This window comes from Protopterus annectens, chromosome 10.part0, assembly GCF_019279795.1.
Source record: "Protopterus annectens isolate FY-2018-M chromosome 10.part0, PAN1.0, whole genome shotgun sequence".
Taxonomy (NCBI): Eukaryota; Metazoa; Chordata; order Ceratodontiformes; family Protopteridae; genus Protopterus; species Protopterus annectens.
The window spans coordinates 129,682,062-129,705,877 of NC_056744.1; positions in this window are offsets into that span (position 1 = coordinate 129,682,062).

The following is a 23,816-nucleotide window of genomic DNA, read 5'->3' on the forward strand; positions in this document are numbered from 1 at the left end:
TATGGTCTGATCTAACCAGTGATGGGTTGACCTCTGATGTGGAACACCTGTTACCCATGTTTGTAATGGCCAGATCCAAAATGTTTTCACCTCTGGTAAGGGAGTTTACCAGCTGATCCAGGGCATTTGAGTTGATGAATTCCAGGAAGCACTGGGCCTGGGAGTTTGTACTCGAGTAGTTTTTCCAGTTAATGGTAGGGTAATTGAAAGCACCCAATATCAGGGTGTTTGGTAGGACCTTCATGTTTTCCAGTGTCTCCAGAAAGGTGGAGTGGTAGTCCTGGGTCATGCAGGGTGATCTGTAGCAGGTCACAATTTGCATTGCAGATTTGCCCGATGTTAGTTGCACATGGATGATCTCAGAGGTATCATGCTGCGCCACTAACTTGGAGGTGTAGGTATCCTTGATGAATATGGATACACCCCCTCCTTTTGTGTTTCAGTTCGTGTTTGTGGCCGAAACGTGTGGTACGAGTTGTAGCCCGGTAGGGCTGGGGTGCTCTCTCGAGCCTTGAACCAGGTTTCAGTTACTGCACAGATGTAGACATGCTCCATACTGAGGAGTGCTTCGAGTGCGTGCATTTTGAGATTTAAACTCCTGGCATTGAGTAGCATAACCCTCAGTTTTTTGTTAATTGTGCTGTTTACGGAGGTGGGTTTGACTTTTGAGCCTTGCCTAAAAAAGGCACTATGGGGACAGCAAGAGCCTTGGCCAGTATTCAAAAGCCTAGGGGTGACAGGTTCAAGCCATCTCTTGCTAAGCAACGCGGCTTGTCGAGCATGTCATCCCAAGCTGACAGACACTGGATCCCCTTTGAATGACACCAGAAGTTTAGCCAATTGTTGAAATTGATCATTTTTCTTTATACTGAGGTATGATTCTTGGTGATGGCAGGACTCTTCTCAGGGTCAAGGTCATACCAGCCTGGGCTATATGATCAAAGAGCTCTTCCATGTCTCTCTTCATGTAGTCCAGGGAGGTACGTCTTAGGTCATTCACACCAACATGAACAATGACAAAGTCATATTTGTACTTGTTCTGGAGTGACCTGAGTGCTTGTGTTATGTGGCAGATTCTGGCTCCTGACATGTAGCTAACAGTCTCCTCTGCTTGTCCAGCCTAGTGAGTGGGACATCAGTGTGCCTGACAATAGAGTCACCTATTATTAGTGTGTTAGGTATGTTATTTCACCTTAAGGGCACACTGATTTTGTGTTTTATGTGTTGTCTGGTTTCTGGTGGGAGGTGCAGGTTGGGTTTCTGCTTTGGAGGTCTCTGATGCTTTTGCAGGTTTTTATTTAGAGCCTCCAAGTATGATTTTGTGTATTTTTTGCCAGTGCTGGTTTAGTAGGTCTATGTGTGGCTGGAGGTGTGGTGCAAGTGTTAACCTTCTCCTCTTGAGTGTCTGTTCCAGTCTTGGGTGGAGACAACTTAGCCTCCAGTTTGGCTGTATAATTGGATCTCTCGCATATGTTAGTGTTTTGTGGTAGGAGGAGAGGGTTGCATGTGTACATGAGGCAGTTGTAACATTGCCTCAGGGTACCCAGATTCACCAGCTGGACTGGAGAGTACACCTGAAGTTGCCCTTTGGTCATGCCTGAATAGTAGGGTGAGCTGCTTTGTCACTTGGTTGGTGAGGGGTGAATAAAGAGCCTTGCCCTGCTGGGCAATGAAGTGTCAGGGTTTATTAGTGCTTGCTATTAGGTCTGAGCAAGTGCTGGGCTGTAGGATGCTTTTTGAGTCCTTAGGTTGAGAGTTAGACTAGTTTCAAGGGAAAAACTGAAGAGAAGACTTAGTGGAGCTGGGAATAATTTAACCCTAGTTAACTGGCACTGCCCGGTGCACAAACCCGTGCAAACACGGTTTTTATAGCAGAAAAATGAAAGAGATAGAAATTAGCCAAAAATGGCCAATAAACTATTAACTTCCAGGCTGGAACCACTCCTCCAGGGACAGATAGGCTGCTCAAAGCTCCCCTCTCTCTCACAGGTGAACAGAAAAACTTCTTTCTATCCAAGTAAGGTATGGGCAACTCAGAAACTTGTAACACAGCCCTGAATTCAGCACTAGCCTGAAAACTGGACTATACTAGCTTAGAAAGATGGGAAACAAGGATTTTTTTTGTTTGTTTTTTTGAAAGGATAAAGCAAAAATAGTAAAAAAATACACTTAAAACAGCTTTAAACAACTACAAACGATCAGAAAAGGCTACCGCACTTTAGTGTGTAGCTTACAACAGTTAAATTATTTAAACAAAAAACGACTTTTTAAAAGTGCAGGCAGTCAAATAAGTACAATATGTGAAAACAAAACAAGCTTTTGAATTACAATAAATGCTGTAAAATCAGCATTTAGGCGGAAAACAGTTAAGTACAGCAAGAAAGTACAGAAAACTGATACTTAATCACTCCAAAGTCTCTCTTCTAAGCTAGAAGGCTTGTATCAATTTAAGGCTTTCTAGTGCTTCCCAGTAGGTTAGTTACAGGAAAGATGGGAAACAAGTGCAGATGTGGTCTTTTAAACCTGAAAGTTGAAAGAGAGGGACAAACTGTCCAAATGTTTAATAAACTGCAATTTCTGGGCCAAGAACTACTCCTCTTGTGGTAGACAGGCTACCTAGTGCTTACCACTCCCACTGATAATCTAGAAGGCTTTCCTCCAACACAGAAAGGCTTGTGGGGCTCAGAAGCCTACCAACATTCCTGGATACAGCAACTCTGTATCTAGACTAGACTAGTTACAGGAAAGGTGGGAAACAAGTGCAAGTGTGGCTTTTAAACCAGAAAGTTGAAAGGGATGGAAAAAAATGCCCAATGGCAAATAGCTACAATTTCTGGGCCAGGAACCACTCCTCTTGTGATAGATAGGCTACCTAATGCTTACCACTCCCACTGATACGCTAGAAGGCTTCTCTCCAACACAGAAAGGCTTGGGGGGGGCTCAGAAGCTTACTAACATGTGCTGTTTCTCGCCAATGGACTAAAAAAAAATGACCCAAAAAATGTTTGTTGTATCTGTTTTTTTAAGAATAGAAATATGTCTGGCTATACTGTGAGAGTAGGCTTGTTTAATGAGTTGCTGAATGTAACACAAAAGAGGACGGATAGAATCATAGTCAGAGTGGACTTGGTGTTTTGAGTAGTGGATCTGGATCTGGGAGAGAGAGAGAATCAATCACAGTGAAGGAAGACCCTGGAATACAACTGTAGAATAGTGTGTGTATGTTGTACCTTTAAGAAGAGTTTCCAAGGGTGTCACATGCATATAAATAGCAAGCATGTGGTAGCTTCTGTGCCATTTTGAGAGTGCAGCCAGATTCTGCTACAGTTTTTTGTGAGGGAAAGGTTAGTTTGCTTTTTATTTGTTCTAGTCTGTATTACTTTATTGCCTTTTTCTATTTTGTATACTGTGATTTGTTTTCTTTACACTGTGTTTTACTTATATTCTGCTTTTAACTGCATATTACAACTTGAAAAGACAGCACAGCTCTGTCTCTTGTGAGTCAGACAAAAATTAGAACAGGTCAATTAAGGAGTCACACATAAGTTAGAAGAGGTCAGTTAAGGTTAATCATCTGTGAACTGAGGGGGTGGAGCTAGGAACTAAACCTTCTATTTAAGGGAAAAAAAACATTTCAGAGCTTTACTGGAAAGGCTCACCCAGACTATGTTATAGTTTGCTGTGGTAAAGGTTAATTTGCTTTTTATTTGTTGTATTCTGTATTATTCTATTTTGTATACTGTAAATTGTTTTATTTACACTGTGTTTTATTTGTATTCTGCTTTTAACTGCATATTAAAACTTGAAAAGACACCACAGCTCTGTCTCTTGTGAGTCAGACAGAAATTAGAACAGGTCAATTAACGCGTCACACATAAGATAGAAGAGGTCCAATTAAGGTTAATCATCTGTGAACTGAGGGGGTGGAGCCAGGAACTAAACCTTTTATTTAATGGGAAAAATAAAATATTTCAGAGCTTTACTGGAAAGGCTCACCCAGACTCTGCTACAGTTTGCTGTGAGGGAAAGGTTAGTTTGCTTTTTTTATTTGTTGTATTCTGTATTACTTTATTGCCTTTTCCTATTTTGTATACTGTGATTTGTTTTCTTTACACTGTGTTTTACTTGTCTTCTGCTTTTAACTGCATATTAAACTATTTAAATTTATTAGCCATCCTACTGTATTCCATAGTACCAGAATAAAAAAAAGTAATCACCCCCTTTCAGTCTATCTTGCTGTTTTAAAAATAGTGACTCTCCACTAAAACTTAACTTTTTAGACATGTAAAACTTAAGTTACTTACTTTCACATGTAACTCCTCTAGTGCACACTGCAGTGTTTAGGATAAACCATTTTTTTACATCTTACCTTTAAGCATCTATTCCAAGACCACCAGTTATTGGAGAGCCCACATTCTGCCTCTCAATACATTTGACAAACAAGTATAGATTTTGAAACATAGCAACTGAATTTGGTTTTATCAAAAAAGGTACTATTCTGTCAATAGTTTATTTCATATTAGGAAGGCAATTTACAGATTACTTCTGGATTTTAAAAATATTTTTTGTTTATGATTTGCCATGATTATAATTATAAATGCTAAGTCATTGATACAGATAAACAGAATAAAAGATAGAAAGCTTATTTCATGTAATTAGGACACTAATGCATTGTGTAGATTACAAGATTCTGCCAGCAAAATTACTTTATAAGATTTGCCATTTGACAAGTGCATGTTGGTATGCGTAGAGAAAATGACTTACCCCAGGATTTACTAATCTTCCGTGTAAGACTAGATTAGTCTTACACGGAAGCGCCAGTGTAAGAGTATGATGGCAGCGTGCCATGCATGTTAATGAGGGCACGCTGCCTCAACTCTAAAACTTACATGGAGCATGGACGAGTGTAGGGGGTGTGTTGGACTGCTGAGCAGTCCAAAAATCCATGGCCCTGCAATGAAGACACACTGCAATTTCGAGTTACATGAGCGAGTCCGCTCACATGTGCACAATGTAACACTACACTCCCCCATATGTTAAACAACTGACAAAACTAAAAATAAAAATATTTTTTTTTCCTTCCAATGTAGCTGCCCGTATTTGCGTGAGTTTGCGCGGGTTTGCCCATTGATTAGCTACAGTTAGCAGCTTAGACACCAGAAGAGGATAATATGAAAAATATATGCTAATTAAGCAAAATAGTGATAGCATAGTGGCTAGAGCCTTTGCACAAAGAGGAGGCATTCCCGGTTCGAGTCCCACTACTGCATGTTCCATTTTCTGTGGGAAATCTGTATACAAAAATATTTCCTGACATTTTTATATGCATAAGTTTTGTAAAAAGCATTGAAATGTTAAATGTAGTAGTGAATGAATTATATGTATATATATATATATATATATATATATATATATATATATATATATATATATACATATATATATATATATATATATATATATATATATATATATATATATATAAAGGTGAAATGATTATGCATTCTGAGGCATGAGTATCCTATTTTAAGCAATATAAAGGACTGCTAAGCACATTTTACCATTATTGAGCATATTTAAATACAATTGCGCGTAGCTGCACACCGCGCTAACCAGCGCAACCACAACGTATTTGCGTGTAGCTGTGCACCGCGCTAACCAGCGCAACATTGGGCAATGTCGGGCAACGTCGAGCAACATCGAGCAACATTGGGCAAAGTCAGACAAAGTTGAGCAAAGTCGGTTAAACATGCTCACACCTCCTTTACTGTACCTTAACAAGTCAGGTCTGCCCAGCAGGAAAATACAAAGCAGTGACAGGACTTGAACTCAGGATACTGTGCACTATAGTCACAGTACTTAACCACTAAGCCATGACAGCATTTCACAGACATGCACTTTCAACAGACACATATCTAGCAAAGGAATTTAAACATTGCCAACATCAGCTAAGCAGGCGTGCCTACAGCTGAGTTTTTCCAAAACTGGCCAATCACATAAGTGTGGGATATGAGGCATATTTAAACTCCACAGGTGAGAATACTTGCTATAACTGGTTGTAGCTTCCTTCTACAGTCAGCATGGCTGGTGTTGTAGAAGGCACTTGATTTAGAGTGCAATGCTGGGGCATTCAGGAGTCCAAAGTAATGGTTTGGCTTCTTGTCCACAATCATGAGGAGAGACTCCTGTGGGGCCAGTACCAGGGTACCAAATATAAAACGGTGGCCTGGAACAGTCTTGTATATGATCTCACCAGTGCCACTGGTGTTCCTTGGACTGGTGAGCAGGTCAGGCACCATTATTCTGACCTGAAGTGACATAGGGAGGATCAACTGGACCAGTGGATCCAGGAATCCCATATGATGCCTAATGCTCCAGTAATGAGTAGGTAGCCATTGTATTAAGTAGTTAAGAATTGCTATGCTTGTCTATACTATGAATAGGTATGTCTCAGTATCACTGCATTTACTTCACAGCTGCAGGTGTCCAGGCTATGAACCAGCAAGCCCATGAAGATAGGCTGCAAAGGCTGCGTCATGAGGCAGGTTAGTAATTATTCTGCATGTACTGTTATATAAAATATATGAGAGAGCCTTCAAAAAGTCTTTTAACCCAATAAATAAAGGTGTAATAATCCTTTAATAAATGTATGATTCATGGAGTGCGTCTGTGTCATTTTCTTTGATATGTTGTTGTACTGTTGCATTCTACAAATAGTAGTGTTGTATTAAGCAGTGTCACCACACTTGGGTAGGCCCATATAACGTGGATGAAGGGTGTGCCAGTAGCTTGTATGCATATGTACAGCCCTCAACTGTTGGTTCATGGTCAGCATGTACAGATTAATCTGGTACATGAGTAGCTTGGTATTGCGTTCCCCAGAAATGTCAGTGTGCTGCCAGAAATGTAGGGAGCTGTTAACATATAACTGATACTTTCACCTGAACATATCTAGATAATTATATGAAAGTAGATCTGTCAGTGTACCATCTTAGCAGTAGTGTGTGTGAGCAACTCTCAAAATATGTTACAGTAACATCTGCATCTTGGACAGTTTGTATGTAAGATACAGCTCATGTATATAATGATCTAGCAAAATCTAGTTGCACAATATAAGGACATTGGGTAGTGTAATAATACATGTAAGGGATATATAACTGCAGTTAATTGGAATGTAGTGAAAACTAGAAGGATATATAAGTTGTTAATTGAGCTATCTTTCCCCACCCTACTGTATGTGCATAAAAAATGCAATTCCACACCTCAATCGGTATGTCTAATCTCAAAATATTTGTTGTGACATATGTCCTATTGGTTTATAAAGCTTTGCATTTATTTCTATGCATGTGCTCTGCTAAAATGCCACAATATTGGTGGCCTGTTGCCATCAATTCAACCTGCATGCTGTTGTAATGTCCATTAATGTTCTATATATGCATGTGTTATGCTTGCTTTTCAACTGTTGACATTCTGGTGTGTTGGTTTAATGGGAATACTTCTGCATGCTGTTATACCTAATTGGGAATGGTGTTGACTGTTACTAACTCATATCTTTATTAAACTTTCCAAAACATAGTTCATATGGGAAGATCGGTCCCAGCGGACCCACCTGTCCCACCTCAGCTGGCCATGGCACCTGGCACCAGCAGATCTGGTACCCAGCCTGGGACCTCCTCCTCCATTGGCCCTGTGCCACCTTCAGGTGGAAGCACTGCAGGGGATAGGGCTTGCCCCCCGTGCAAGTGTGGGCACAGGGGCACCTATCACCCTTTGAATGATCCGGGCTGTGGTGCGTAGAGAGATTGAACATTCTGTTGCAGAACCTCTATATCAGCTTGAGGCCCGAATGGTGCAACTACCGGGTCATCCTACCCCTCCTACACAGCCCCCAGCACAGCCACCCTCTGGGCCATGAAGGTGCAGTGGTGACTGCCCATGGGTGGGGACCTCAGTCCCACTGTTTCCATCTGGGGGCTCATGGGCTTGCGATTTCCAAACATCCCTCCCCGTCAAAGGTGTTCACCCACCACATGGGTCATATACCGCCCCTATATGCATCTTGTTTGTCTTGTCTGTTTACCTCCCCAACCTACCTCCCCAAATATACCTACTTCCCCTACCCCACATTCCACTCTCACCTAAAAAAAATAAAAAAAGGGCAATCTGCTCCAAAAAAAAAAAAATTATGCCCCATACATAGCTGCCCATTTTGCACACATGTCCACTGGGCACATGAAATGTTATTTAATTGGCATTACAACATACTTTGTTGTCCTCACCCCTCTCTTGGGGTTTTAAGGGTTCATATCTACCTCCAAATTTATTGCATATGCACAGCTATTGCTGATGAAGAAATGGGCAACTATGTACCTTCCCTACACCCATCCTGCACATCCCGAGCTATTTTCCATACTGTCTTTCCCTATTTGTGCCCCTTTTTCACCACTTTCCTATCTCCCCATTTTTCTTTTCTTTCAAAGAAATTAGCGCGCGGGTGAGTGGGAGTTTGCGCTTGTTTGCACTTGGCTAAGCAATGCACAGCAATGCGCAAACCCATGCAAACCCGCTTACAACTGCTTAAAAGGGCCTTAGTCACTCTGTATGTGAGGGCCCTTGTTCTGCTCAAGAGCAAAATAAAACACCTCTGTAAGTCTCGAACCCCGGACCTTGCACACACTACACAACATGAAGTACCACTAAGCCACAGTAGATATACATCAAGTTGGTACTTAAATAATTGTATCATGCATCAGAATGAGTGAATGTAAAGGAAAATTAGGAGTACCATACCACACAACTTGTTCTGTGGATGTTGACCAACAGTTGTTGTGGGATTACATTATATGACTGTGATAAGAGAAGCAGCCATTCTAGCAGGAAATAATGTTACACCATCACTTTACAACCCCACACAGTATCACAGCAGGACAAACACTGGCATATCTGTTTAGGGCATACCTCCCAGCCGTCCCTAATTTTCAGGGATGTCCCTGATTTCGACACAAATTTTAGCTCTGTCCCTCTGAATCCCTCCTAAAACTACTGACTTTGGCCAGAAAGGTGGTGAATTACACTTAATGGATAATGACAATAATTAAGAGTTAGACACTTATTTTACTTCAGAAAAGGTGTATTAATTCATATGTTCTGATTCTCTCAATGTTTCAACTTAATGGCACTATTATTTTAAAGGTGTCCCTGATTGTCCCTGACTTTTTCTTGACTTTTCCCTGAGTCTGTTCAAATATGTACCTGATTGGTTGAGAGGTCTGGCAGAGGCAGAAACACAGAGGCATATCAGCCTTTCTGCTGTTACACACTGTGCAAATAGCTTTGGAAGGAGTTTTGGAAGCATACCCTTATGTAGGAATACAATACTGAAATATAAATGGATGTAGCCATGTACTGGTAGCAACCAACTGTAAGAATGCCATTGCTCTATTGCTGAAAAGACCTGTGTGGTGCACAAACAAAAATAACAGGCTATTCTCTGGCTATCATGTGGATAGGTTCACAGTTGGGAGTTACGCAGACATACTACTTGCCTTGATAAACTAACATGTACACAGCAAACATGTAAGCCCAGCAAGCTAAAATCCACACAATACTACTTACACTCTCTGTACTTCTGCAACCCTACCCAAATGTAGAATATACCTGTGTGTGTGCAGGGTCTACCAAGGATGTAGGTAAGCATACTCACAGTACTGAAATGTGTCCAGTTTTTCTGAGCAGCTTGTGCTAATGTCAACACTAAAAAAGCACAAACTGTTTAGAAATGAGTAAATGAATATTCACAGTATAGCAGTTCACAAACAATTTGTGTGCCAAAGGAATACATCTCTATAACTAGCTTTGTATGGCAGTTAATTGTAACAGTTGAAAATAAAGTACATCTTTCCATGTATCTTGGGGTAGCATTTTGAGGGGTGAGTACATTTCTACACTGACAAGTGGGTACTGGAAGCAGCAACATTAGGTCTGAGTACAAAATGTAAATCTCTGGCTACACCCCTGGCTTCTGATATAAGAACTATACCAACCTTCTGTCTTAAGCAATGATGTCCACACCAAACAAGGATGACCTCCATCTTGGAAAGCTGAAAGGGCCACGCCTACATGAGTCAGCAATTTATTTTACTGGGTTGCTATGACAGTGATTACTGCAATTACTACACAGCAGGCTGCATGCAATTAGCAAATGGTAGCCACTAATTAGTGCAGAAGCCATCACATGCTCATGTGCAAATTCCCACAAAAGCAGGCTGCAATCTCTGCCAACAAACTCAATCACTCTATTGCAGAGACTGACAGAGAGAGAGATAGAGAGAGAGACAGAGAAAAGGAAAAATAAATATTACCAAATTATACAAAGGAAAGGTATGTGACATATATGTATTTACTGGCATTTAGTAAATGTTATTGAAGTATAATCTACATAATGTGAAACATTCATATGTGGCAACAGTACTTCTCTATGCACAGATGTTCTACTTAACTACTGCTATGGACAATACTGTGTGTACCTGTGGGCAGTAGGACATACCTGTGAAATGTGTAGCTCAGCATTAAATGTCAAAGATCTGATCCATGTTATCTGTGTTCTGTACAGTAGTGTGGCCAATGGCTGTTGGGGGGATTAGCGCTGACATTATATAAACATGGGTGTGACAGAACAACACATGCATGATAGTCATATCAAAAGTGTAGCTTAGCATTGGCAACTCCTGTAGCAGTCTGGTATGCTTATCTAGCATCTGTTTCCATATATACCCCCGCTAATGTTAGTCTGTGTTCATATGTGACACCTGTTTGTGTTGCAGCAAGACCCAACAGTTCAGCTGTGAGGTCCAGGGACTTACAACAGTGTGGACCATGTGTGTGTATGCCACACACATATGGAGAAATATATATGTGTCATATATATTCACATCTGTATATGTGCATAGAGCAGGGGACATATTGCAACTGTTTGTGAAGGGGGGAGATGTATATGTTGGTGAAGGTTAGTATGCGCATATTTGTATTTAGGTTTTAGTGTGTGACAAACAAGACAGCATACAGTGCTGGTATATGACATGTGGTGGTTAAACACTGTGGGTGGTTTGTTCATTTTGCAATGTTGAAGCCAGTAAGGCCTGCTAAAGCTACCTGGGCTGTGAACACCTTCAATGCATTTATCCCAAGACTGTGCGATTTTATTACATTACTGTACACCTTATATCTTTTGTATAATTGATATTCTCACTATGAAAGGTGAAATGTTTATGTGCCTACATATATATGTATATGTAGACAAATGGATGTGTATATGTATATACACACACACACACACACACACACATATATATATATATATATATATATATATATATATATATATATATATATATATATATACTCATACACACCTACATCTACTTGTTGCAATAGATTCTCTGTACTGTTGACTGACTGTGATGGTCAATATGTTTGTGAATACGTCAAAGATATGTATCTGTGGGATAGCTTAGTGGGAAACTGTTTATGTTATGGTATTAGGGGTCCTTGCTTTGATCCTAGCAAAAGCTGTGTATTCTGTAGCTAGGCAGAACAAGTGCTATTGCATACAGTGTGATTAAGTCCCTTGGTTTTAACTAGGGTGTGTCATTGGAGGCTAAAGCACTACATCTATGATTATTGATTGGTACCGATGTTGAATGCAAATCCTGCGTGTACTGTAGTACTAATTGAAGCTCTGGGCCTGTACAGCAAAGTACGGTGTATGTCCACATTGCTTGCATCCACTGTTTTGTGTGGTCCCTGTATTCATCACAGATTACATTTCTCAAGATTAAGGTTGTATAAGTACTGACACACAGTACTGTATAGTACACACTGAAAGCTTATCTGTGTTGTCATACCTTTGTGTCCTGTAATTATGTCTGATGTGTGTGTGTGGGTATGTCTGTAATATGTCCTTTGACATATGTGTGGTAATACATATAACTGCATATATAGCAACATTCATAATATACTACAGCAGTATGTGACCTATATTCCCAATTATGCACATGTTTTGGCCACGGGTTTGGCATTAACAAGTTGTGTGGAATAATAGTAATACATTTACTGGACCATACAGTGATTGTGATGGATGCTATATTTCTTTACACATCAGCTTGATGTATATTTGCTGTGGCTAGGTGGTGCATTGTGTTGCATACAGTGTGCCAGGTACTCTTGTATAGTCTTATATAGTGATTTTATTTTGTTGCTGTGCAGAACATGGTTCACTAGATAGAGAGTGAGCAAGACAGTGTCAAACAGTTGTGGGGTGAGCAGTGATAAGTGGCAGTTACAGTGTTTTACTCTCTGTTAGCTTATTGGTTGCTATATATGGCAGTTCAGTGATATCTGTACTGTATAATGTTAAATGTGCCATATGACTTGCTCAGACATATTTTTGTATTTATGTCTTCCAGGGATCATGGCCCACCACAGGAACCCGAGTTACAGTAGTGCTGAAGATGATATCATTACTGGCAGTATGATTCAGCACTACCGTCTCATGTTCTCACAAACCAGCCAGGACCAGCAGGACCGTACTGCAATGTGGCAAGATGTTGTCCGCAGGGTCAATGAGGTAGGCCTGCATAACCTGACATATGAGCAGGTACACCACCACTGCAGTGATCTTCTCAGACATGTCCGTCAGCATGCCGCTGATGTGCGTAGACAACAGCTTGCAACCGGAGGTGGTGTTAATATCTATCCCCCCCTCACCAGAGTGGAGAAGCTGCTCATGAGCCTGGTGGCACCTGCCCAACAACAACAGCAGCAGACATACACCATGATGGAGGTTGGAGCCACCCAGCAAGCACACATGGAGCATGCAGGTAACATGGCATATCTGTAGACTACTGTTATCTGTATTGGTAGATCATGCATATGTGAGATGTGGAGTGTGTTGTTCAAAGATGCGGAGCCTGTTGTTGTGTAATACTGATCATTTGGAACATAATCTGTAGCCCTGTGAATGTAAACTGTTGTTGTACTGTAAGATTGCAAACACACAGTAGCAATGCCACAGTTGTGGCCACTGACAAACTGTCTCATCTCTATGTAGGTCCCTCTGAGATGACATTAAGGCAGCGGACAGATGCTGGTGAGTGTGTTCTACATTTATTATTGTAAATAAAAAGTGCATATCATAGTTAAGGTGTAGGCCATGTACACGTGTAACACATCTACCCATAATGCATGCTGTGCATGTTTGGTGTAAGAGCATGCACATCTCACTAATGTGATTAGCTGCCTCAAACACATGCAATACCCAGACCATCTCAAACAAATGTGGCTAGACTGTAGTGACCATTGAATAGGCACAGTTGATACTCAACATGTACATAACATACACATCTATGTCATACACAGTGCATTTTAACATGCTACACATAATGGATTCCCAAACCCTCTATAAAGATACACTCCAGTATCCAAATTCTCATCCACACATTACACATAATATACCTGAGGGGTAGAGGCCTATCCTGGGGCATTTAAACACTCTGCAACACCCTACACATTCATGTCAGGGAATGCTCCTTATTGGCCTCCTTACAAACTCATGTAACAACTGGTTGTGAAATGGTGAATTTAACCAAAGTAGTACAGTCTGGCACAGCATGATTAGTGCTCGTTTGCGAAACATTTGTAGCCTTGAGTAACCACCTGATGCTTCATGATGATGGCCTATGGTACTATACCCCATCCAGTTATTGTAACCACAGTACTACACATAGCTGTCATTGCTACACACCATAATGATGCGTGTTTCCACACATATGCACCTCTAAACAGTATGCATACCAATCACCATTTGCACAACTGACACATATATGTATTGTGATGCTATTGAGTGGCTAGGTCATATGACACATATTGGATATGTGTAGTGTTTAAATATGCAGTTGTGTTTTAGCATGCCATGTCATGTATGAGACTGGCATGTCCACAATATGATCTACACTCACCATAAGTACCGTATATTGGGTATGTGGCCGAATGGTATTCCATCAATTATCCATGCACCACTGATGATGTTGTTTGAATACTCATCATGCATGTGCTAAAAATGTGTCCACAATTATTTGCTAAAGACACAGAGGTTGTAATCAGCATTGGGTACTTATCTGACACACAAATACACATCCAGCAATGGTATGTACACCTGTGAGTTATGGTGCACAGTACATAACAGGGTTATGAATACCTGCACAACAATGTTGTGTCCATGTATGCATTGTGTTCCAGGGGGAGGGCCATCACCTAATAACAAAACACATGCATCAAAGCCATGTATACTGTTAGTAACAAGGACTGACTACACTTGCACTGCATGCTGTTCAGCAACACATGTCCTGCATGTGTGCATATGCGCATGTGCACATGTGTGCATGTGTGCATATGCGCATGTGCGCATGTGTGCATGTGCGCATGTGTGCATGTGTATATGTGTGCATGTGTGTATGTGTATATGTGTGCATGTGTGCATGTGGTCTGAAGTCATGTTCAGGTCTTAAAGTGTGTTTCCTGTTTTCCTCTCACAAGTGGTGAGGTGGGGCTGGTTCAGTGCAGCAGGGAACCTGATGTCACTGAGACAGACAGTGATGATGAGGATAGGCATGTTGAGCCACAGGCAGGTTTGTCAGGGTCTGTTGTTGGGCCAACAATTGCAAGTACACAAGTCTCCACCCCATCCATGCACACAGTCATACTGCCTGTACATCCATCATCACCATTGCCCTTAGCTGAGGGACAGTGTATGGTTGGCACTGGCTAGGACAATGTGATATCTATGGCACATGTGTCAGGACACAGCAGCCATAGCCAGATGTCTGGAATGGTACCACATAGGCAGATGCCCAGGGGTTCTCGTCAGAGCACTGCTAGTCATCATGCCCCTGGCAGACGTGCCACACCTCTTTCTACCACAAGCACATTCCAGGCTGTCATGGAGGCACAAACATGATTGGAGCAGTACAACAGATAGGGGCTAAGGGCACAGAGAGCTCATTACACCTCTGTAAATGACAGTATCTGTGACTTAGCAGGTGCCATACATAACTACACTGGGGTTATTGATAGACATTGGTGTGAGACATTGGATGTCCTCCACAATGTCATGTCCATGTGTCAGAACAGTGTGGGATGGTTGAGACGTCGATGTGGATGTATGCCAGCAACATCACCAGCTGGAGGTCGCCATGGATGTTCAGTAAGAAACAGACGCTCCTGTAGTGACAGTACCAGCCCCAGCAATGCTGGGAGGGCTGTCAATAGACCATCCTAGCAGACCACGTACATGTGGCTTTGGCCAGTCCCAGCAGGGACCTGGATCCAGTGGACATATGTCAACCTCTTCAGATAGTACCAAATCTGGATTAGTACCTGATACTCTCTGTAGCACCCCTACCAGACACAGGTTCCGTATCAGTGGCCAGAGACGGTGATCTGTAAAGCCTGCCAGGTACAGTCCACAGCTGTCTCACAAATCTCCATATATGGCAGCCACATGGTAGAACTGTGTGCATGCAGACACACACACATAAACCAGAAACCTAGGGAAAACACATACCTGCACACATGACATCAGCATTGGCCCATAACAGTACTCATGGCCCTCACACACACACTCACACACACATATCGATTGTATGGCTCAGTGTAGGCCTCTGGCAAACCAACAACACACCCTGTGCATATGATGAAACCTGTGCCACCTCCTGTCATCTGTAACATTGATGTAGGAACAGGCTAACATGGTGCTGATGCACAGGGTGACTTTAATAAAGTATAGCAATGGTTGGATGTGTAGCATGTTGTCAGCAGTAAAGTGTAATGATATTCTTGAAGGTGTAGCTGAGCAGGCATAATGCATTTAAGCTGTAATTAGCAATGTTGAATTGTTTTCACCAGTGTTTATTCCAGTTGTATTTTGTTTGCCCATGTGCCACTTGGCTGATGTGTGTAGTTGTGTCAGCATGCGTTATACAGTGGACAGAGGGTGTGTGCAACACACGTTTGCAGGTGCCCATTTGTGAACATGGTGGAGGTGCACTGTCTGTATGTACATGCATATTGGACACATGGGCAGGGTGACATGCCCTGTACTGGCCAGTGTTAACATGCCACAGTTTCTATTGGTGGCCAGTATGCATTGTACTACACACATTTTGGAACTTGAGTACGCATATGTGTGTATGACATGGGTTGACACTGTGCTGTGGGTGATGCTGTTGTTGCTATCTGGCATTGGTTTGCATTGCTAAGGTTAACACTGTCCCAGCTGCATAATCCTTTAGTAATGCACACTGTTCACCTACAGGGATGCATGGACCGTGCTATCACAAACACAAGAAATTCTCACTTATACAGTAAAAGTGCATTAGTCTCATGGACCCCTGCCATAAACTAAATATATAATAGAAGGTGCGAAGTTGTACCAAAAAAGTGTTACATACCAAGAAGGGATAACCTCTCTGGTCAGTATCATTGGGAAAATACAAGCCCTCATTAAACATACAAGGCAAGCTTCAAAATACAAAATGGCAAGGATTCCAAAGACAACACTAAAGCTTTCTTTAGTGTTGTTTATAATCTACAGGGGAAATCTCAGATTGGGTCACAGTTAATGTAAATGGTCACAAAGTACACTTATCTGACTGACATTACCGATTTCTCATCAGACAGTTTGAATGCGGATTTCACCACCCTTTCGTTACACAAGGGCCACATTTCCAGACCTGAGGAATGTAAAACCTGATGATTCAGACACTCTAGTTAAAACATCTCTTTACCAAAGTCCAAACCACAGTGGCAATGGTACTGGACAGTGTCCCTGGCTGTGTCATACACAAGCTGACATATGAAGTCACCACTCACCTAAACACTCTGTCCAGATGCAGCCTCTATACAGGTTACATACTTGTGGAATGATGCACGGTAATGGTGTTCACAGTCCACAAGGGTTGAGCTACAATGTCTTCTTCTTCTTCTCCTTTCAGATGCTCCCATTAGGGGTCGTCACAGTAGATCATCTCTTTCCATTTCTTCCTGCCCTCTGCATCTTGCGCTGTCACACCATCCATCTGCATGTCCTCTCTCACCACAGCCATAAACCTCATCTTTGGCTTTCCTCTTTTCCTGTTACCTGGCGGCTTCATCCTTAACATCTATTTCAATACAAGGCCATGTCCAACCCGGAATTAATGGACATGCTCCACCTCAAAAAATCCAAATCCACCAAAACCACTAGAGCAAGCGACTTAAACCTTAGCACGGATATAAATAGGACGTGCTGGAGGGATAGATTTATCACTCAGAGACTCCCTATGCTGTGGAATAAAATCCCGGTCCATGTGAGGCAGAGCACCTCGCTGACTCTGTTCAAGAGAAATCTAGACCTGTGGATGGGAGATCGTAGGTTTACCCCGGGAATCATCTCTGGGTCACTGCTGGACAGAGGCACAACAAACTAATGGGCACAGTATTTTTTCATATAAGGGGTGGCGTAAGCCACAATAATTTGGGCTAGGCTTATAAATGCCTTAGGGCAGATAGCCTAGTATAAACCTATGAACCTATGAACCTATGAACAATATACTCTGCATCCCTCCTCAGCACATGTACAAACCAACGTAATCCTGCCTATCTGGCTTGGTCTACTAACCTTCAAATCTGGGCTGACCTCTAATATACTTATTCCTAATCCTGTCCACCCTCGTCACACCCAGTGCAAATCTTAACATAAATTGATTAAGGGTAGAACTACAACAGGTCCTGGAAACTCTCACCCTATAAGCCAGACAAATGTTATCTGGAAGGCTACAGAGCACAGCATTATGGAACTCATTAACAGAGACATTATGAACCTGCAAACACTGCACCATACCCACTTAGGTTCTCTAAAGGCCATATCATGGCTCCTACACCTAGTAGACTTCAAGCCAGGTAACAAGGCTATAGGTGAGGGAGGGGAGGTCCACACAGCCAAGCTATAGCTCACCAGCAATTCATACCTATCCCACATTCTGGTATTATACATAACCTCAACAGACTGACCATAAATGATTGTTAGATGATGGATTGATAACTGACGCACAGATGTAGGACACATAGTAACATTTGCAGCCTCCATGTACAATTCTATGCCAGTAACAAGTGGTATTCACCTGCACTCAGTCCTGGGACCACTCCTGTTTGGCATATAGCTTTCTTAGGTACAAGCAAACACAGTAGGGATATGTCTGCCCACGTCTGATAAAAATGCATACTGTGGGCTATACTTTATTCTCCAGATGACACACACATCCTCCAAAAGGGTATCATAGAGACAGATACCTGGTGTCAAACTCATGCTGTAAAGCTATAGGCTAAAGAAAGCATAGTTATCCACTTTTATAAAACAAAGTATCCCCAGAGTACCACATAGGTAGTAGCCCCCGAAATGTGGAACAGGTATGAATGTATACATAGAGCCATGTGTTTAGTCATCTCTCCTTTGATAATCACATTACCAAAGGGTTTTGGAAATCCCTCTGTGGAGAACATAAACAATAAAGGGTTTGCATGCAAATCCACAGAGGTTGTTTCACACCTATAGTGATTAGTCATCTTTGCCAGACTTTGCTTGCTTTGGAACAGGATTCAAATATACCTCAAGCATAAACCCTCCCTCACACTCTTCAATAGAAACCGTGATGAGTGGATGTGAAACAGAAGATGTAGCCCAGGGGTCACTGCAGTGGCTAAGCTTGTCACGAGCACACAGAAGTGACCAAAGGTCTGGAAAGCTCCAGCACACTCTGGCAAAGATAACAGATGCTTTCATGGAGAAAGCAGAGTTCCACCTATGAAATAATTTAGGTCACATGTATGTATATGGCTTTGCCCCACAGCTACCTTACATGTGTAATGCACATACAGTTGTCATTGTGATATGTCATACACTAGAAAAATCAAAACCCACTCCACATTGACCAACAGTGTCACACACTCTCACACACCTGGAATGCACACACACAGTCAGCAAGTGCGAGATTCAAACTCCTTCCTAACTACATTATGATACAACAGCACTACGCATTTACACAATGCGCTATACACATTACTGGGGTTTCACTTTTCCACAGGTACATTTGTAGGATGGTGACATCATCAGACTTGACAAAGTTGAGTATACCACTTTTAAGGGGTGTGAGTAGTCTCCAAAAAGGTTGCTCCTCCCGAGGGAGACACACACAGTTGGTAAGTGCAGGAATCAAACCCCTACCTAACTACATTATGATACTACAGTAGTACACATTTATACAATGCACTATACACATTACTGGGATTTCAACTTTCCACAGGTATATTTGTAGGATGGTGACATCATCAGACTTGACAAAGATGAGTATACCACTTTTAAGGGGTGTGAGTGGTCTCCAAAAAGGTTGCTTCTCCCCAGGGAGAGTCAGACACACACACACAGTTGGCAAGTGCGGGGTTCTTAATCCAAACTAAGTACGCCTTTACACTTCAGCAAGCAATATGGAGTTACAGGGTGCAATACAGACATTACTTGCTGACAGTTTGCCCAAAGGTTTTTTTTCACATTTGCTAACCTCAGCAGGCTTATCATACTAGGTGTATTGTGAGTGTATTGTATGCATAGGCCATGACCATCATATATGGGTTGATGCACCACATGCTGGCACACACAGGGTCAAACCGGTGGCTAAGCTCTGTCAACCCAATACTGGACAATACAGTCAAGAGGAGTAGGGTCGTACAACCATACCACCAACAGTCTCACATAGACATACAATATAAGCACCAGCAAAACACACAAACAGACACATAAATACACATTACCATACTCGGAGAATACAAATATTAATCTGAAAAAGAGAGAGTGTCCTCCTAAGCAGACAAGCAAGCAACATGCACCTCCAAGCACATGCCAGAAAACACATAATACACCAAAGCAGTGTGCCTCACAACAGGCCCTAAGGCAAAACAACATACCCAACACACTAGTAATAGGTGACTCCATAGTCAGGCACACAGATGTTCCACTCACTCGGCTGGACAAGGGGAAGGTTACTGTCAGTTGTCTGTCAGGTGCTATGATCCACCACATAACACAAGCACTTCACTCCAGAACAGGTGCATGCATGACGTGTTCTTTGTACATGTCAGTGTGAATGATCTGAGACATACCTCCCAGGACAACATGACAAGAGATATATAGTAGCTCTAGCCCAGACTGGTATGATCCTGACCTTGAGTAGCATCCTACCTTCACCTACATGATACTGCAATATAACAGAAAGATGATAAACTTCAACAATTGGCTGAGTTTCTGTTGTCATTCAAAGGGGATCCAGTCTCTGTCTGCCTGTGATGACATGATAAACAAGCCTCATTGCTTCGCTACAGATGGTTTGCACCTGTCGCTCCTATGCTTCTAAATACTGGCCAAGGCTCTTGCTGTCCCCATATTACCTTTTTTAGGCAAGGTTCATAGGTTCATAGGTAGGTACTAGGCTATCGGCCCTGGGGCCTATACAAGCCCAGCCTAAAAGGGTACCCTGGCTTTTGCCACCCAAGAAATTTATTTTCCTGTGCCACTGTTGAGCAGAGACACAGAAGTGATCCTCAGGGTGAATTTCCTATTTCCGATCCAATCATCAAGTTTTTCTTGAAGAGTGGTAATGAGGAGCTTTGTTTGATATAGATGGGTAGTTTATTCCAGAGTATGGGAAGTCTCTGGGACAGGAATCTATCCCTCCGACATGTTCTGATTTTTGTGGTGACAAGGTTTAGGTCCCTAGAGCATGTAGCTTGGAAGTATTGGGATTTCTTTAAGTGGAGCATGTCCAACAGCTCTGGGTTTGACATAGCTTTGTATGTTAGGCAGAGATCACCTCTGAGTAGGCGATATGTGACAGAGTAAAGCTGGAGTTTGAGACGGTCTGTGTATGGTATGTGTTTGAGGCTGGTAATCCTCTTTGCGAGGTATTTCTGTGGCCTTTTCTAATGAGTGATGAGTAGAGGGGAACAATGACCTCTTTTTTCTGGATGAGAAACCTTTTGTGATGAGGTGTGCCACGTACAAGGATTTTGATTATCAAAGGAGAGACTACTGTCCAACTGTGTCCCAAGGTCTCTTATAACACTTTTGGTGTTAAGTATACTACCACCTATGTTGTAGTACATGGGTACAGAGTTTTTACCAAAGGGGATGACAATGCACTTTTTGGCATTGAGCTTGAGGCCATGGCTTTGACACCAGGCATCTGTCTCAGTGAGGCCCTTTTGTAGGATGTCCGCATTGTTAGTAGTTTCAATTATGGCTCCTAGTTTGCAGTCATCTGCGAACTTCATTAGCCAAAGACCTTCTGTGTTAGCCTGTACTTCAGGGAAGTAGATACAAAACAGGACAGGACCCAGGACTGAACCCTGTGGTACTCCACTTGTCACTGGTCTGAAGTCTGATTTGGAGTCTGCTACTTTCACAGTGTGGGTTCTGTCATTGAGCCAGCTGGCAACCCATCTTGTGACATAGGGATTTATACATAGTTTAGTGAGTTTATCTATAATTCCATTGTGGGGGATGGTGTCGAATGCCTTGGCAAGATCTAGGTAGGCTGTGTGAACCACCTGACCCTTGTCTATGGCTTTGGTGACTGTTTCAAAGAAGTCTATCAGGTTTAGGAGACATGATCTGCCTTTTACAAACCCGAACTGGTTGGAGTCCAGAGTTTGGAGATTACCAATGTCTTTGTTTATAAGTTCCATGATGATACGTTCCATGGCCTTGCAGACCAGGCTCATCAGGCTAATGGGGCTCTAGTTCCCGAGGTCCATGGTGGCTCCCCCCTTGTGTAGTGGGATAACCATCGCTGTGCACCATTCAGCAGGCACAAAGCCTGAGGTGAGGCTATGACTGAACATGGTACTTAGGTGTGGTGCCAGTTCGTTCTGTAGTTAGTGTAGAACGCAGCCTGGGATGTTGTCTGGTCCCGTGGATGCTGTGTTCCTTGCTTTGGAGAGTGCAGCCGTGATTACAGGAACTTTTCCTTCTTCCGGTATAGAGATGGGCTCTTTTATGAGTGAGAGGGGGGTAAAGTTAGCACTGAACCTATCTGCCAGGATGTTGGAAATATCAGTTGGGTCTGTATATTTAGTGCCATTGTGCTGTAACTCAGAGCAGATCTGAGTGTTGCCATTGAGATTCTTGACATAGCTATAGAATGCTTTGTGGTTGTCTTTAGAATCAGTGGCAATTTTGTTTTCGTAACTAGCTTTGGAGGATTTTATCAGGGATCACAGCTTCTTACTGAGGCTGACCAGGGAGCTCCTCCTCTCATGGGATTTTACTCTCTTTTGCAAGAGTTTCTTCCTTCTGTTGTACAGTTTGTTTATGGCAGGGGACCACCAGATTGGCTTCCTTTTTTTGGACGGTAGCGTCTTGGTTCTGTTTGGGATAGCACGATCCATGCACTCATGTAAGTGGTGCAGTGGGGTGGAGCAGTGGTGCAGTGGTAGCGTTGTTGCCTCACAGCAAGAGGTTCTCTGGTTCAATTCTCAGCTGGGGTGCCTTCTGTGTGGAGTCTGCATGTCCTCCCTGCATTCATATGGGTTTCCTCCGGGTGCTCCGGTTTCCTCCAACCTAACAAAGACATGCATGTGGAGCCTTTTTCCCCAGGCCTCCGCTGAAAATTGACTTTGTTGCAAGTTGGACTTTCCCAGTTAGCAAATGTTAAATAAGTGCAATTGTGTAGGATTCAGTAGTCGTAACTGTATTGTCCATCTGCATGGGTGTCATGAAGTTCACCACTTCTGTCTTAAGAAGCATGAAGTTGGCTTTGGGGAAATTTTTTTACATGGTTTCCTTAATGGGGGGTGGGGGCAGAATATGGATATGTAGGGTAATTAGCTTATGGTCGGATCGGACCAATGAGGCATTGACTTCAGGTGTGGAACACCGGTCACTCAGGATAAACCAAACCTCGTAACCAACACAAATAACCACAAAGTGAGCTAAATTCTACTCATTGCCAGAAGTCTCAGCCTCCAAATGCACACACTCGAGGCACTTCTCAGTATGGAGAATATTGATATCTGTGCAGTAACAGAATCCTAGTTCAAGGCTCCAGAGAGCACACCAGCACTACCAGGATACTACTCATTCCATACCTTCCAGCATCAGAACCTGGATCATAGCACATAGGGTGGGGATGTATCCATATTCATCAAGGATACCTACACCTCTCTCTACATCCTCTCTACAGAATATGTACCCATAGAATGTCACACAGCAATGTTCTTCCCACTCCACAGGGGTGGGGCCACAAAAGACCCTTGGCATTCACACTCTATGAGCCTGATGAGTCTGATCTGCAAGGCAATGGAGCCAATAATAATGGAAGTCAACAATAAAGATATTGGGAACCTTCACACAGTTGAGCACACCCAGTTTGGCTTCATCAAATGCAGATCACGCCTCCTGAAATGGGTGGATTTCTTTGAGACAGTTACCCAGGCTACAGATGATTGAAAGGAGCTCCACACAGCCTACTTATACCTTGCTAAGGCCTTTGACACCATTCTCCAATCAGATATCATAGATGAACTCACCAACCTAGGCATAAATCCATACATCACGAGATGTATTGCAAACTGGCTCACAGATAGATCCCACAGATTAAGAGTTGCTGGCTACATGTCAGACTCTAAACCGGTAACAACTGGTGTCCCCAGGGGTTTAGGGGGGGCCTGGCCCC